We start from the raw sequence: 17,469 nt of genomic DNA, 5'->3' as shown, positions 1-17,469 counted from the left end.
TTATCTCTTGATAGCTGTTTGTGTGAGAGGTGTTTATACTGTCATGTGCTCTTTTTTCTCAGTTAACATAATTTCAAGAAAACAAATGAAGATTTTTATGCAAATAAACTTTCATAATACAATAAACTGCCCTATGGTGGCTCAGAAATGATGAAAGTGTAGGCAAATGAAGCCTCCTAGATAACAAAGGGTTCCCACTAACTCCTGTCCTCCATCGTAACCTCAGCACTGCGTGTTCAGAAAATCGGAAGGCTGGAAACTCTTACCAGTTCTAACTCAGTGGATGGATGAGGGATCCACGAAAATTCCAAAATCTGAACAGACACCTGCACAGTTCATTAGCTACCCTACAAAAGGAAGTGCTTAAATACGATTGTAAAAATGTTTTGGTTACTGGCCGGGCGCCATGGCTCATGCCTGTAATCCCAGCACTTTGGGAGGGCAAGGCGGGTGGATCACGAAGTCAGGAGATTGAGACCATTCTGGCTCACATGGTGAAACCCCGTCTCTACTAAAAAAAAAATACAAAAATTAGCCGGGCGTGGTGGTGGGCACCTGTAGTCCCAGCTACTCGGGAGGCTGAGGCAGCAGAATGGCATTAACCCGGGAGGGGGAGCTTACAGTGAGCCGAGATCGCGCCACAGCACTCCAGCCTGAGCGATGGAGTGAGACTCCATCTCAAAAAGAAAAAAAAAAAAAAGTTTTGGTTACTAAGAGCTATCAGAAGAAGTGTGGTTGCTTTTCACAAGAAGTTGACAATAAAATTCTTAATGATTAGTAAATGATGGAGTGATTTTAAACATTTAAAAGCAATCCCTCATTGTTCCACATTATTGTGAAGATCCACGATATGCTAGTTTGTTAAGCGGGAGCAAGTGTTTCTTTCCAGCCCACAACTCTGCCTGGCACCTGGCTGATCCTCTTCCAAGGGTCACTTGGGTCCTGGGCCAGGCTGGTGTGGGTGCAAGGGGGAGGTCATTTATATGGAGCACATATGAATGCAAAAGTCATTATTGAATTGATGTCTTCTTGATACTCATTATCAAACCTAAGTGTGACTCCCCAGCTGTTTACTTGAAGCTCAAGTGTAGGCCTGCAGGATGTGCGGGTGAGATTTAGGAGATATGTAAGTCTCCACATCTCACACTGAGCCACATGCCCGTTAGTACTCAGATGGGTGACAAAAGTGCAAGAAACCACAGGGTCAGCTGGTGCATTGCCCCGGAGACTCATTTTGGTCAAAAATTTGTACAGGATAAGCGTATTAATATTTGTTTATATTAAAACAAATCTAGCTATACTATGGAGTAAAATGCAGAACTGGACATGATTTTCCTTTTCAGTGAAAACAAGGAACATCAAAAAATTACTGTTTTGTAGAGTGCTGCTGTGGGCTGGGTTTTGGTCCTTAGGAGCAAAACACTCACTCCTGCTCTTCTGCCAGGAGGGGCAGTTCAAGAGAATCATCCGGAGACCCAATTCTCATTTACCAATTTCATTTCGCATCCAAGGAATCTAAAGCACAAGGAGAAAACTCCGGATATGTGGATGAGATTTGGGCTTCATACACCTTCCTTCTTCCATTAAACCTTGGCTATGTCTTCCTACTTTCAACCCCAGCCTTGACCAAGCAGACAGTTCAGAGGAAGCCTGGTCTAGTGGTCCAGGGAGGAACCTAGGGTCCATGATTCTAGTTCCTGTTGTGCCACTAACCAACCATGTGACTCAAGCAAGGGACTGCATGTCCCAGTCCCTCAGTGACAGAGAGATGTGAAAGTGGAGTGTGAAGGGCTGTGTGAAGAGGTGGAGCCTGAAGCCTGGAGTCCAGCGATTGAAGACACTTTGGTAAGGAACCGAAGTGGGCTGCCCAGGAGCAAGTCCAATCTCAAGCTAGCACACTTGCCCTCTGCCTTATCTGCATGGCCTATGGTTGGTGACTCCAGCACTGGGCACAGTGATGAACACATCATAGGTGATTAATGTGCATCTGCTGAATGAATGAGGCATCTTGGGAAATCCTGCAGAGGTGGTTGGCATTTGCAGTACAACTCACATCAGAGGAGTTTGCTGGGAGAAGGGGATGGATAACTTTGTAAAACAGATGTGCATGATTAGACTTATGTCCCTCCTTGCTAGCACAGAAAAATCCCTGATGTTTATCAGTAGTTCTAAAGGCAGGATGGAGCTCAGGCTTGTGGAGTGTGTTTTATTCTTTCACCTTCCCAAGTATTTGTGATCCTTCCTTTCAGCACACCTGGGAAAGCCAAGAGAGAATGGGGCTTGGTGAGCAGGGAGCCCCAGGTCTTGCAGGGATCGCAGAACCTGCCTTCCTTTCTTCCTCCATCCTCCTGGGAAAGAGAGCTCCCCTTCTTCACCCCATGACACTGGGAAGAGTTAAGCCCTAAGAGAAACCTGTGCCGTATCACCATTCCTTTGTTTAGTGTTTCTCATTTTACCTTTCTTTCCTTTTTCATTGCATCTGGTGATCAGAAATGCTGCTGGGAGGAGAGAGACTCCTGAGGGAGATTGGCACCGTAGTGTGGGGAGCACTGGACACCAGGGCTAAAAGTGCCCACATGTGCGCTGTCTCACAGAGACACTAGACACTGCCACTAGAAAGTGGAAGGCAGGGATTTAGACTCATGTTTCCTCTGGCTCCAAAGCCCGTATTTATCTCACTGAGGTGGGTATAAACTGTTTATCTTCTTAGAATTAGGAAGAGAGTGGTAGAATTTTCAGGAACCTTCATTGTCAGCTAGATTAGTAATACAAGAGTTTCCTGAATTTCCAGTGCAAAAGGCCCACAGCCAATTGGCCTGAGGAAGGAGACTCTGGGGGAGCCTTTTGTTCCCCAGCAGCAGGAGGAATCCAAATGAAATCCTTGGCCACACCGTGGGCGAACTGGCTCTCAGTCACATGGGAGAGGTTCCATTTCAGGCACGCTCTCTGGGTTTTCTTTTAGTGGATTTTGGGAGAGGAAAAGGGCTGGATTCCTACTACTCTTGTCACCGGAATGAAGGAGAAGCAGGAAAGAGGAGGGGCTCAGATTCCAGGGTCCTGAGTGCTCGGGGGGCTGCTTGAGTGCCTCTATGGGCTTTGTGGGTTAGACTCCTGGGAAGACCTGGCTGGGCACCTAATTTCTATTTTTAGAATCCTTTCTGGTAGAAAGTAAGTTCCAGGTTCTAAACATGAAGTACAAGGCCAGGTGTGGTGGCTCTCGCCTTTAATCCCAGCATTTTAGGAGGCCGAGGTGGGCGGACTGCTTGAGCTCAGGAGTTCGAGACCAGCCTGGGCAACAGGGTGAGACCCCATCTCTACCAAAACTACAAAAAATTAGCCAGGCATGGTGGTGTGCATCTGTGGTCCACCTACTTGGGAGGCTGAGGTGGGAGGATCCCTTGAGCCTGGGAGGTGGATGTTGCAGTGAGCCAATATCGTGCCACTGAACTCCTGCTTGGGCAACAGAGTGAGGCTCAGTCTCAAAAAGTTAAAAATAGGCCAGGCGTGGTGGCTCACACCTGTAATCCCAGCACTTTGAGAGGTCGAGGCAGGTGGATCACGAGGTCAGGAGATCGAGACTACCCTGGCTAACACGGTGAAATCCCGTCTCTACTAAAAATACAAAAACAAAATTAGCTTGGTGTGGTGGTGGGCGCCTGTAGTCCCAGCTACTGGGGAGGCTGAGGCAGAAGAATGGCGTGAACCGGGGAGGCAGAGCTTGAAGTGAGCTGAGATTGTGCCACTGCACTCCAGCCCAGCCAACAGAGCGAGACTCTGTCTCAAAAACGAAAAAAAAGGGTTAAAAATAAATAAACAAATAAAACAAAAATGAGTTACAAAAGGACTTCTGAACACAACCTGTTTATAAGTTGAGGTTGTGATGATAAAAATAGTTTTACATTCAAGACACATTTTAAAATCTTGATGTTTGAAATACTTGTGAACAGGAACTTGCATTGGTAAGAACTTGTAACAAATGGATATGTATGATGATGAAAAACTAGTGGTCTGACTAGGTTGGGAGAAAAATGAATCAATGCATCTTCCTCACTCAGAAATAAATTAGACTAAAACCTGTCACCACCTGAAATGACTCTGTTCCTGCCAAATGCTTTGTGACCTGTCTCTTTTCATTAGGTAGGCTTTGTTGGTCCTGGTATGGTGCCTTTTGTGTATTTCATCTTCCGTGGAGCAAATGGGGTGATAATAAATTAATTCTTGCTGTATACAGGTGGGGCAATGGAGGGACACCAGTGTCAGAGTAGTGGGCGGGTTCTGCTCTCCCATGCCCACTATTGCTGGGTGACCCTGGACGAGCCAGTTGACCGTTCCAGGTCAACTTTGCTCATCTGAATATGAAATTAGGGAACAGAACAAGCCTTCATCAGTCTCCAAAAGTCTGTGATCCTGTATGTAAAGCAAAGTTTTATCATAGAGCCTCCTGGAAGAGGACTAATCAAATTATGATTCAATGAGTGATTTTTTTCATAGCTATATAGTTATTATCAAAGTAGGTTATTGCTTATTTTTAATGTCTGTGTTTGGAAAAGATTAATACAGTTATAAATTGTGTTTCTCAAAAGTCCCTTGAGTGACAGGGGACATTAAGTTAACAATTGTAGATCCTTTGTTTTGTTTGTATTTCCTTTGTGGTACGCAGCTAACAAGTTATCTGATTTCCAACACAGCATCACAGACATTTCCATGCCTTTGACTTTAGAAAATGCAAGCATGAGTGTTGCATCTTGGAATTATAAATATTTGTGGGTATATAAATTCATACCCACACATATTATTTTAATTCAAAAGTTAGGACTTCTGAGAAAAATGGTGGCTGGAGATATCTTCAAAGAAGGGACGCAATAGTACTTTACTTTGCTGCAGTACTGCTTCGGATAACTACGTTTGTCTCTCCCTTGGCTGCAGCGTGTCAAATTTGAGCTGCCCTTCATTTTTACCAAATTTTCTGGCTTTAGAAAGAAACCACCCATAGTGCTGAGAGTGTTGAAAAAGCTGATTTTTATGTCTTTTTCCTCTGTAAATGTGGCTGCTTCAGTCCAAGCTGGGGAAGAGAGGAGGGCATGGGTTCAGTCTTTTTACAAGATGCTCCTCTGTTCTTATGTGGTTGGTAAGAATGTGTAAGTGGTCATCTGGGATGAGCTGCAAGTCCTTCACAGAGTGTGAACTGTATTAGCCAGTTCCCAATGAGGCCCTGCATGATAGAGCCACAGCAAAGGGAAAAGACATACAAAAAGGCTGAGTTTTAAACCTACTGCATCAGAACATGTACTTTGAAAGCTATGTAGACAGAGTGAATATAGTTTTAGGGAGGCAGGATTCTGGGCACCCACTGCTGTTGTAGGAAGGACAGGCCCCTACAAGTAGGCGTGCTGGTGCCCATGGCCAGGGAATCTGTATCGGTTCTGCCTTTGGGCTGAGCTGAGCAGAGCAGGGGCCATATGGAAGGTCAGACGCCCTCCACAGCCCTGTCCTTCCCTTGCACAACTCTCCTTCTACCCTCTCAAAGGCACTTTGTTTGTGCAGCTCTTTCTATGGGAGGCACTTGTTGACTCTCATGTTGCAGGTTGCTCAGGAAATATTATTTACTACCTTTCTTAGGTGAGGAAAGAGACACCGGAAGGTGAATGCACAGGCCCAGGGTCACACTAGTTAGTAACAGAGGTTGCTTTTGAACGAGGTCACTTGTCATCAAATGAAATGCTCTCTCTGGGGTCCCAATGACTTCTAAAAGATATTCTCAGAATATTTCCTGCAACTGATTTGCTGTGTTTCCATTATTTCACTTGTAGCCCAGTGTTAATAAGATATTTTATAACCAGGCCAGGTATGGTGGCTCACACTTGTAATCCCAGCACTTTGGGAGGCTGAGGCAGGCAGATCACTTGAGGTCAGGAGTTCGAGACCAGCCTGGCCAACATGGTGAAACCCCATCTCTATTAAAAATAAAAACATTGAGTCCAGGCACAGTGGCTCACGCCTGTAATCCCAGCACTTTGGGAGGCTGAGGCAGGCGGATCATGAGGTCAGGATATCAAGACCATCTTTGCTAACACAGTGAAACCACGTCTCTACTTAAAAAATACAAAAATTAGCCAGGGGTGGTGGCAGGCGCCTGTAGTCCCAGCTACTTGGGAGGCTGAGGCAGGAGAATGGTGTGAACCTGGGAGGCGGAGCTTGCAGTGAACCGAGATCGTGCCACTGCACTCCAGACTGGGTGACAGAGCAAGACTCTGTCTCAAAAAAAAAAAAAAAAATTGGCCAGGTGCAGTGGCTTGTGCCTGTAATCCCAGCACTTTGGGAGGCTGAGGTGGGTGGATCACGAGGTCAGGAGTTCAAAACTATCCTGGCTAACATGGTGAAACACCGTCTCTACTAAAAGTACAAAAATTAGCTGGGCGTGGTGGCGGGCACCTGTAGTCCCAGCTACTCAGGAGGCTGAGGCAGGAGAATGGCATGAACCCGGGAAGCAGAGCTTGCAGTAAGCTGAGATCACACCACTGAACTCCAGCCTGGGCGACAGAGTGAGACTCTGTCTCTAAAAAAAAATAAAAATAAAAAAATAATAATAATGAAATGAGCTGGATGTGGTGGCATGTGCCTGTAATCAATCCCACCTACTGAGGAGGCCGAGGCAGGAGAACCACTTGAACCCGGGAGGCAGAGGTTGCAGTGAGCGGACATAGCACCACTTGCTCTCAAGCCTGAGTGACAGAGCGAGACTCCATCTCAGAAACAAACAAACAAACAAACAAAAACTCAAAAAACCAATCAAACAAACAAAGATCTTTTGTGACCAGCAATATAGAACCATACAGGGACTCTATGAAAAGCTCACATCTTTTGGCCAGGGGACAGCAAGTGGCCACAGCAGCAAAGAAGGGGAAGTGTCAGGATGGGATGACTGTCACCAGTTCCTGTTTCTCAGAGGTTGGGCAGGAGCTGGACTGTTTGCAAGGGTCTGGTAGACTGGAGGAGTTACAGCCATCAGTGGTAGAGGGAAGGGAAGGGGGAGGTGGAGGGGGTTACCACTCACGGGACACCTGCATGATGTGAAGCACAGCGCTCCCTTAAGCTCCGTAGTGGGAGGGTGGAGCCCGCAGGGCAGATGTTCTCTCTCAGCCTCCAACAGGGAGGCAGCAGATGATGGCCTGAGCATGACCACTGGATGCTGCTCCTGCTATGCTGACTTGGAAGGGAGAGGTGGGGAGAGTCTGGGATGCTGCTCAGCAGGAAGGTGACTGCCCAGTGGGGCAAGGGTGGCATCCTTTAGGATGTTCCTGTGATCACCCTGGCTGGGCCCAGCCTCACTGGGCTTCTGCAGTTGGCCAGCCTGAATCTCCAGCCCTCCCGTCATCCTAATAAGCTCCCTTTCAATAGGCGGTTTTCGGCTACATATGTGTTCTACTGTTTGCAACTGAAAACCCAACTGATGCAGCCAGAAAGAGACAGAATCAGGATTTAAACGGGGCCTCTTCCTGTGCTATAAGCCTGTTGTTTGCTCTTCTGCACCCCTAGCAGTGACCAGAATCTGAGTGACTGTCAAATCCTGTCCAGTTCAAGTTTTCATGGGAAATCGATTTACAAGCAGATCTGTGATTAAATATGTATAGATGTTTAAACTGATTGCTGAGCAAGTTGTTATGAATGAAATTGGCTAATCTTTATGTTACTGGCATTTCCAGGGGAGGAGAGCAGAAGTCACACATACTAGGTTGTAAATGTGAGAGGCAATTTGTGGCGTCTTTGTTGTTTGTGCTGCTATAACAAAATACCACAGACAGTGATTTATAATCAATAGACATTTATTTCTAACAGTTCCGGTGCCTGGGAAGTCCAAGTTCAAGGCTATGGCATTCAGTATCTGGTGAGGGTCTTTATGTGGCAGAAGGGGAGAAGGCTGTGTCCCCATGGGGTGGAAGGCGGAAGGGCAAAGAAGGGCCTGAGCTAGTTCCCTTCAGCCCTTTTGCAAGGCACTAATCCACTCAGGAGGGTGGAGCCCTCATGACTTAATCACTCCCCAAAAGGTCACACCTCTTAACACCGACACAATGGGGGTTCAGTTTCAATGCATGAATTTTGGGGGACATTCAGACCATAGCGGGTAGGCTATGGAAGGGATGTTTTGGTTAAAACATAGATTAGAAGCCAGACAGATTTGATTTCAATTCTATCATTTAATGTACTTCTGTGGGCTTGGATGCGTTGTTTATCTTGTTTGAGCCTCATCTGTAGAATACAGATAATAATTTATATTTCACAGGGATCCTGCATAGCACATGCAAAGTGCCTAGCACATGGTGGATGCTCAGTAAATGGAAATTATTTCTTTTATTTAAGCACATGGCTGAATTCAGCTCTCAAGCAATGCTAATAGGTGGGTCCTTTCTTGACTGGCTGTCCCTTGTTACATAAGTTTAGGAGTCTTCCTTGTCAGCATACTCTCACCACCCTCTAAAAGGGGAATGACATCAGGGAGAGGGAGCAGTGAGATGAGGAGGAAGCCAAGCAGATGTTGAGGAAGTTTTATTTGACCCTAAAATGCCACCTGGGTTGTCTGTTTTCAGGTCCATTATTGATCTGTTAGTCAACAGTTAATTGGACCTGTTTATTTTGCCTGCCAGATTACCCAAGAAAATCTAGATTAAAAAGAGCCTACTATAAATTAAACACACTCAGCATTTATCATAAATGGTGGCACAATTCCTCTGAGTTGGGCCAGTCACATTGCCCCAGGCCCTGATGTACAGGTGCACAATCCACCCAAGCAAGGCTTACAGCTCCAAGCATCCACGCTGAGCTCCCCACCCAGGGATGCGGCTCTTCCCGGGTAGTGGAAGGAAAGCAGGCTGTGAGCGGCACTGGTCCAGGAGCAGCCCACCACTCCAACGAGCAGGGATGGCTTTGGAGGAAGCAGCCGAATCCTCCACTATAAAGTAAGTCAATCAACACTTCATTCATGAACACTTGATAATAAACCACATTGTATTCTATTACTTGGGGTAGTGGTTATGAAAGGTCTTTCTCAGTTTGCTTAGTGAAATACAGTTTTAAGGGAATCTTCATTTCCTTTTTCTCTTTCTTACATAAAATCTATATCTCTTAAAAACTTTTCTTTGGGCCGGGCGTGGTGTCTCACGCCTGTAATCCCAGCACTTTGGGAGGCCGAGGCAGGCAGATCACAAGGTCAGGAGATCGAGACCATCCTGGCTAACACGGTGAAACCCCGTCTCTACTAAAAATACAAAACATTAGCCAAGCATGCTGGTGGGCGCCTGTAGTCCCAGCTATTCGGGAGGCTGAGGCAGGAGAATGGTGTGAACCCGGGAGGCGGAGCTTGCAGTGAGCTGAGATCGCTCCACTGCAATCCAGGCTGGGCGACAGAGTGAGACTCCGTCTCAAAAAAAAAAAAACCCAAAAAACAAAAAAAACTTTTCTTTGGAATTAGCCCGTATAATTCTCACAATGATCTTGAGATGTGTGTTGTTTTTTGTCTGCTTTACAGAGGTGGAAATCTGGAATTTGGAAAGGATTTTTGCAGGTGTGTGGTGTCTGGAAATGGTGAAGCAGGGGCTTAAACCCCAACATTTTGACACCAACCTTGTATTGATTTCTTCATTCCCTATGTGAGGACCACCTACCATGTGCCTGCAGCTGGCCTGGGCACCGGGGACCCCAGTCTTGGCTGTGGCCCCTGGTTAAGAAGCATTTCCTTTTTGCCATCCTGTCTGAGACGGCACCACTTTTTTCTGGCCCTAATTAATGAGCCATTCATAGCCTGAAGCCAGAGGATGAATAGCTATATTCAGGTTTCCCATTTATGGTAATTTTCTTTGGAAGCCGACCAGTTTTCGGCTTCATTTCAATCTGCCCATGCGCTTCATAGTGACACTGTTGAAAATGATGTGGAACTGGAAACGTATCTCGCCAGGCCCCACAGAGAGGCACTGCAGGAGTCCACAACTCCCTGACTCTCTTCAGGCTGGGAAACGGAGGAGGAGAAGCTCCGGAGTCAATGTCTGCCCCATGGAGAGTGTCCTTGCTGTTGTTTTAATTTCTACAGTTTTTAATATATATTAGAGATAGAGTCTTGCTCTAATGCCCAGGCTGGAGTGCAGTGGTGTGGTGCAATCTTAGATCACTGCAACCTGCAACTCCTGGGCTCAAGCAATCCTCCTGCCTCAGCCTCCTGAGAACTGAGACTACAGGCATATAACACCATACTTGGCTATTTTTTTTTTGAAACGGAGTCTCACTCTGTCGCCCAGCCTGGAGTGCAATGGTGCTATCTCGGCTCACTGCAAGCTCCGCCTCCCAGATTCACGCTATTCTCCTGCCTCAGCCTTCCGAGTAGCTGGGACTACAGGCGCCCGCCACCACGCCCAGCTAATTTTATTTTTGCATTTTTAGTAGAGATGGGGTTTCACAGTGTTAGCCAGGATGGTCTCAATCTCCTGACCTCATGATCCGCCCACCTTGGCCTCCCAAAGTGCTAGGATTACAAGCATGAGTCACTGCACCCGGCCCATATAACTTTTATTACAGCATATTGTTATCATTGTTCTATTTTATTATGAGTTGTGGTTGCGAATCTCATACTGTGCATAGGTGTATGTGTACAGTTTAGGAAAAAACACAGTATATATAGGACCCAGTATTATCTGCAGTCTCAGGCATCCACTGGGGGTCTTGGAGCATATCCCCCACAGATAAGGGGGACTACTGTATACACTTCATAATTAGCCTGGCCACCTGGCTAATTTTTAATTTTTGTTTCTAGAAATGGGGTCTCTCTATGTTGCCCTGGCTGGTCTTGAACTCCTGGCCTTGTGATATTCTGCCTCAGCCTCCCAAAGCTCTGGGATTACAGGGGTGAGCTGCTGCACCCAGCCTGCTTTGGTTTTTGTGGTTATTGTTAAATAAGACAAAGCAGAGTTTAGTTTTTAACCTGGCAAAAGAGACAGCTACTTTATCTGACGCTTGACAACATCTCAGGGGGGTAAACATTCGGTGGAGTTATTTATTGAGACTATGAAGTCTGGCTAAATGCAGGTCTTTACATGTGGTACTTGATTAGAAAGGTGCTACTCTTTTAAAACTCCAGAATGGGCTGGGCATGGTGGCTCCTGCCTGTAATCCCAGCACTTTGGGAGGCCGAGGCAGGCAGATCATGAGGTCAGGAGTTTGAGACCAGCCTGACCAACATGGTGAAACCCTGTCTCTACTAAAAACACAAAAATTAGCTGGATGTGGTGGTGCACACCTGTAATCCCAGCTACTCGGGAAGATGAGGCAGAAAATTCGCTTGAACTGGGGAGGCGGAGGTTGCAGTGAGCCGAGATAGCACCACTGCACTCCACCCTGGGCGACAGAGAAAGACTCCGTCTCAAAAAAACGAAAACTCCAGAATAAGCCTTGAGAGGAAAGGCTTAAAGAACCCTTCCAGGTCTGGGGCTACTGTCCACATCCTTCCCTTCGCCACCAGGCAGTATAGTTAATCCCAAGGAGTCCAGCTGTGAACTTCTTGGGACTGAGACACCAGAGGGACCTACATCTGAGCAGCACAACCCCTTCTGTGTCTGAGTTCACTGCTGCTTTCTAATTTAGTCCAGGGATTTCCTTTCCTCTCCTCCTTTCCTCTCCTCCCCTCAAAAACTGGAACTTCCAGCCGGGCACGGTGGCTCACGCCTGTAATCCCAGCACTTTGGGAGGCGGAAGCAAACGAATCACGAGGTCAGGAGATCGAGACCATCCTGGCTAACACAGTGAAACCCCATCTCTACTAAAAATACAAAAAAATCAGCGGGGTGCGGTGGCGCGCGTCTGTAGTCCCAGCTACTCGGGAGGCTGAGGCAGGAGAATGGCGTGAACCTGGGAGGTGAAGCTTGCAGTGAGCCGAGATCGCGTCACTGCACTCCAGTCTGGGCGAGAGAGCGAGACTCTGTCTCAAAACAAAAACAAAAACAAAAAAAAACAAAAAAACCTGGAACTTCCTGGGAGCATCACATGCATAAACAATAATCATCATAACCATTCTAACAGCAGCACGAGCCAGCCTCAGTCCACCCCCGACAGTGTGCAGGCAACCGTGCTAAGCACGTCACATGGACGCCTCTCATGGGAGCCGTGTAGCTGTGCTGTGACATGGCTGTAGGTTTATTCCCATTTATATTGGGGATCGTTAAACTTACAAAGGGTAAATAACTGGGACAAAGTAGTTAGTGCCACAGCCAGAATTCAAGCCATGGCCACCTGAGCCCAAAGACCATTTGCTGTTAACTCCTGTGCTGTAGAAGCTCTCTCTCCTTTTACAACTTACTGTTCCTTCATAGTAGCAACAAATGTTTTTTTTAAGTAACATCCAAATGTTTCTTCACAAGGGAGAAGACTGACTTTCTCAGTACAGGGCTCCTCTCTTCTTTTGGCCTGGCAGGAAGTGTAGGCTTTAATCCACATTTCAGTGGTGAGGAGCTTCTCCCATTCTCGGGATGCCTTCCAGGAGAAAGCGGTTTCCTCAGCAACGCACAGCCCACATGCCAGCCCCTCTGCCAGCGAATTCATTGCTTTGAGAGTCTTGGATTCTTAAAGTTGTTTCTGTTGGGATGTTCTCAACTGCTTAGACACATGTTATGACAAATTAGTGATGAAGAAGACACTGTCTTGGGCTAGAAGGCGTGACTATTCAAAGAAATTAAAGAACGCTGTCAACATAAATGGTGGTGGCCACAGACCAGAGGGCTCTGAGCAGCGGGTCCATTTATTTCCCTAGCTTTGGCCAGATACTGAATTATTCCAGATAGATGAGGTTCTACAGATTTTAAAAGTTTCCTAAAGACAATGATCCCTCTGTTCCCTGAAAGCAGTGTGTAACCGTGGGGAAATTATTTTTAATAGCTAATCCAAGTACTGCACCTGACAATCTTGACATTACCTCTTACTATATGCTCCTTAGGTAGAAATGGACAAAAAGTCCCCCACTTGATACAGGGGACCACATTTGTCCTGCCAGATTGTCTTGGAAGAAGGATTATGGTGGAGGAAAGGACTCCCGGCCTTCAGGGAAGGGTAGAGGGTGAGGGGAGAAGTGAGCCACAACCTCTAGCTTGATGTAAGTGGAGGGCCAAGTCTATTGGGTCCTTCAGGAACCATGAGCATAAGAACTTCCGGAACTTCTGCAGATGTGTGCTTGCTGACTAGTGCCTGCCTCCTGTCAAAAACACACAAAGAAAAGGTTCCACACACTTGCTTCCTGGGCAGCAAAAGAGAGAAAGAGGAGAAAGCAGGGTGGTGGGTGAACTGGCTCTAGGGAGATGGGGAGAGAATGGCCCTAGGGGACACTGAGGGGCTGCTTTGTTAGGAGAAGATGAAGGCCGATTTTTGGTGGCCAAAACAGGGAAAGAGATAAAAGCCTGGAGACTCATAAGGAGTCTCCGAAAGGACCCTGACACTGAGCAGGAGAAAGGCCCTAGCACACTCCTATGCGTGTTAGATGTTAAACAGGCCCTAGCACACTCCTATGCGTGTTAGATGTTAGAGAGGCTTGCACACTTCTATGTGTGTTAGATGTTAGAGAGGCCTTGCACACTCCGATGTGTGTTAGATGTTAGAGAGGCCTTGCACACTCCGATGTGTGTTAGATGTTAGAGAGGCCTCACACACTCCCATGTGTGTTAGATGTTAGAGAGGCCTCGCACACTCCCATGTGTGTTAGAGGTTAGGTCTTGCACACTCTGATGTGTGTTAGATGTTAGAGAGGCCTTGCACACTCTGATGTGTGTTAGATGTTAGAGAGGCCTCACACACTCCTATGTGTGTTAGATGTTAGGCCTCGCACACTCCCATGTGTGTTAGAGGTTAGGTCTTGCACACTCCGATGTCTGTTAGATGTTAGAGAGGCCTTGCACACTCCGATGTGTGTTAGATGTTAGAGAGGCCTTGCACACTCCTATGTGTGTTAGATGTTAGAAAGGCCCTAGCACACTACTATGTGTCCTACCTCGGGCTTCCACATGCTTGTGAACTATGCAAGTTCACAGGGTCTTGACATACCCCTGGTAAAATCACATCTCCTCCTGGGTTCTGTTTTTTTCATTCTTTGTTGTATTTTTGTCTGTTCTAGTGAAAGACTTTTATTTTTTATGGAAAGACATAAAAGGGAGGAAAAACAGAAAACATTTCTTGGAATGGGCAGAGGACTTCAGAGGTAGAAATTTGGGAACAGACATGATCAATTCAAATGGCAGGTGACAAAAAATACATAAGTAAAACAAATGAAGAAAGGAAGAAGTGTTAAAGGGAGAACACAGAATTATTATTCCAAGCTCATGTGTCTTATAGACAGTATCATCACGCCCTTTCACTCATTCCGCAGCCATTTATGAAGTCCCTATCATGCCGAGGGACTGTGCTGTGCTATGGATGAAGCATGTATGAGTGAGACTTGGAGGCCCCAGGGTCTCTCAGGGAGCTGGACTGTGTATTGCAGGTGGATGGTGAGACATGAAAGTCGGAAGCCCAGAACTGGTCCCAAGGGGCTCAGAGGAGGCAAGATTCCTCTCCGCTGGGATGGTGCAAGCAGGTGTTGGAGAGGAGGAAGCCTGAGAACCAGGACCTGAAAAACAGCAGGTGGAATTTAGTCCTGCCCACCAAGGGGAGGGCGTCCTAGGTGGGAAGGATATTGAGGGCAGAGGCATAGAATGAGAAAGTGCAGACTCAATGAAGGGAGAAAGTCTGCATCAAAGGAAGCCTGATATGGAATGGGAGAAAATTGTGTTGGAACGCAGTTCAGAGCCCAGGCGCAGAGTTTCTTGACTTCCTTCATTTTTAGGTCTCTGGGAAGTCATTGGAAGCCTTTGGCTTGTGGGCAGATGGCTGGGGCAGGGGTGCGGGGAGTGCTGTGTGGCTGCAAGTGACGCTTTGGGGTGAGGGTGACAGCAAAAGCCTTTCTCCTGATGCTTATTAAAAATGAGGAACTGTCACCTGTGTAATTATTGGTGAGCCCAGGTACCATTAGCCTGTTGCAGACTGCAGCGGCAGCTGCTAGTGAGAAGGCTATGGGTGAGAAGGACTTCATGCAAGTCAAGGGCTTTGCTGGGTCGCTCTGCAGAAGGATGAACGATGGCTCCTTCTGACCCTGTGGGCAGCCTCATGGGGGGGACTTTCTCTGAAGCTGCTGGCCCCAGCTCATGCTTTGCTCCTTTACTCTTTGGAAGTGGAACAGCCCTCTTTGATGGCGCACTCACCCATAAGCTCGAGGGAACTGCCTGGCCGCGGGCAAACTTCCAACCCGCACAGACAGTGGCCGCTCTGAATGGCAGCTTTGCCTCTCCACCACGCTGGCCTTCCACGCTGGGGATTCTGGAGGCTCCGTGAAGCGATTTTGAGCAAACATGGAAAAATACAATCCCAGATCATCATTACCCAATTATCTATGTTCCTGAGTATTGTTTTTCCAAGATGAACGATTCCATAGCTACAATAAGGAATTACCTAGAAATTGGCCAGGCGTGGTGGCTTATGCCTGTAATCCCAGCACTTTGGGAGGCTGAGGCGGGTGGATCACTTGAGGTCAAGAGTTCGAGACCAGCCTGGTCAACATGGTGAAACCCTGTCTCCACTAAAAATACAAAAAAAAAAAAAAAAAAAAAAAAAAAGCTGGGAGTTGTGGTACACACCTGTAATCCCAGCTACTCGGGAGGCTGAGGCAGGAGAATTGCTTGAACCCCGGAAGTGGAGGTTACAGTGAGCTGAGATGGCACCATTGCACTCCAGCCTGGGTGACAGAGTGAGCCTCTGTCTCAAAAAAAAAAAAAAAAAAAAAAAAAAAGAATTACCTAGAAATTGAATATTTGTATACCTTAGTGCCAGTTCAGCGTGTCCTCATCCTATACTCATTTTGAGGAAGGGTAGGCAGCACCTGCATTTACAACCTTGGTCCAAATATGGCACAGCCTGGGTTCCTGGTCAATGGCACCAGCTGAGCTCCTAGTTGGCAGCCATGTATAAGTACAAAGTATTGTTACATTATCTAGAATTCATCATAGAAATTCCCAGAAGTCTGGTGGCATCTGGACAGCATATATGCATGTAGAAAAAAAGATATAGCTCATCTTCTTCTGCTAATGCTTTGGCAATATTTAGAACTGATCTTTTATGAGTCCACTCCTCTTTATCCTCTAATATCACCCCCCCAACCCCCCACCCCCACATTCTGAAATTATCCTGTTCACTGTTTGCTGTCTCCTCTCATGGGAACACTTGCCTCCAGTGAGCAAGGACCCTGCCTGCCTGGTTCATGGCTATGCTCTTGCCTGGAACAGTGGGGAGCCTGCCTTTTCCTTCCTTCCATTTGTGGGTCAGGCTCTCTGCATGTTCCTCCTTGGGGTCTGACCTTGCAGACATGAACACTCTTCATCAGCCCCCTTGGCCTTCTTCTTACATTAAGTATTACGTAAGGTAGAAGTTAGAAGGAGGACCTGTTTTAACAGGCACTCGTTAAAATTTGTATTTCTAGGCAAAAGCACTTGCCTTTTCACTGACCACCACTGACACTGGTTTGTGTTATAGTTACAAAGAATTCTCAGTCTTTAAAGGAGGATTAACTGATTTATACTGAAGCATGTTTCATCTTGTTTTCTAAATGTAATGTACTTCTTAATGACACAGGAACTGGAAGGCAAGTAGCTGAGGGCATCAGTCTTTAGCCAAAGGCCCACAGGATCACACTGGAGCTGAACATATTGGGTTCACCACACAGTGCAGTGCTGGAGGACACACACCATGGGGAAACTTGGAGAGTCTCAGTAAGAGGGTAGGAAAGGACTTAGAGAATTTGCACTTGTGTTTTGGGGAGGACTTGAGGAAGGCGAGCTTTGCTCTGCCTTGGATGCTGTCAGGAAGTGGTGAATTCTGTGATTGAGTATCTTGGTCATTCTTATCCAGAAAGAAAAAAAAAAGGAAGCTGTTAGAGCCCTGCTGGGTAAAGAAGCCGCAGCCACTCATATTGGCCAGGACAGAGAGACACTGGTCATTTTGATTTCAGGAATGCTCTTATTTTTGGCCATGTTCAGATGTGAATGAAAGACTTTCCCTGAGGCCTGAAAGCTGGGGGTGGTGGGTGAATAACTCCTCCATTCTCAGGGCCAGTCCCAAGGTGCAAGACCACTTGCGCCAGCAGCGTGTGTCAGCAAGATAGCAGAAGCAGGAAGAGAGCTGGCCGGAAGACACGTACCCACTGAAGACCAAGAGAGAGGCCATCTGGGTACCGAGTAGCAGTTACATCAGACTGAGACACGTCCTGTTTACAGGAGACTATAAAGCCCCTGCCCCATCCTCATTTGGTGCTGACGCCATTTTAGGCCTCAGCCCATCTGCACCAGGCACTCATTAAAACAGCGTGTTGCTCCACACTGCCTTGTGGTGTTTGTTGGCGCGCTCTTGGGGTTCGAACCG

At 46.9% G+C, this 17,469-nt stretch overlaps 1 long non-coding RNA gene across 1 annotated transcript in view; it reads left to right on the top strand.

Moving 5' to 3' along the window:
- LOC126952519 (uncharacterized) overlaps positions 1 to 17,263 on the top strand; it is a 33,231-nt gene extending 15,968 nt beyond the window's left edge. The window contains exon 4 of the long non-coding RNA XR_007724923.1: positions 17,158 to 17,263. This is a non-coding gene — a long non-coding RNA (uncharacterized LOC126952519). The remainder of the gene's footprint in view (positions 1 to 17,157) is intronic.
- The last annotated feature ends 206 nt before the right edge of the window (positions 17,264 to 17,469 follow it).

This window comes from Macaca thibetana, chromosome 4, assembly GCF_024542745.1.
Source record: "Macaca thibetana thibetana isolate TM-01 chromosome 4, ASM2454274v1, whole genome shotgun sequence".
Classification (NCBI taxonomy): domain Eukaryota; kingdom Metazoa; phylum Chordata; class Mammalia; order Primates; family Cercopithecidae; genus Macaca; species Macaca thibetana.
Note: the sequence above shows the minus strand (reverse complement) of the source record. Positions and strands in the feature narration are given on the sequence as shown.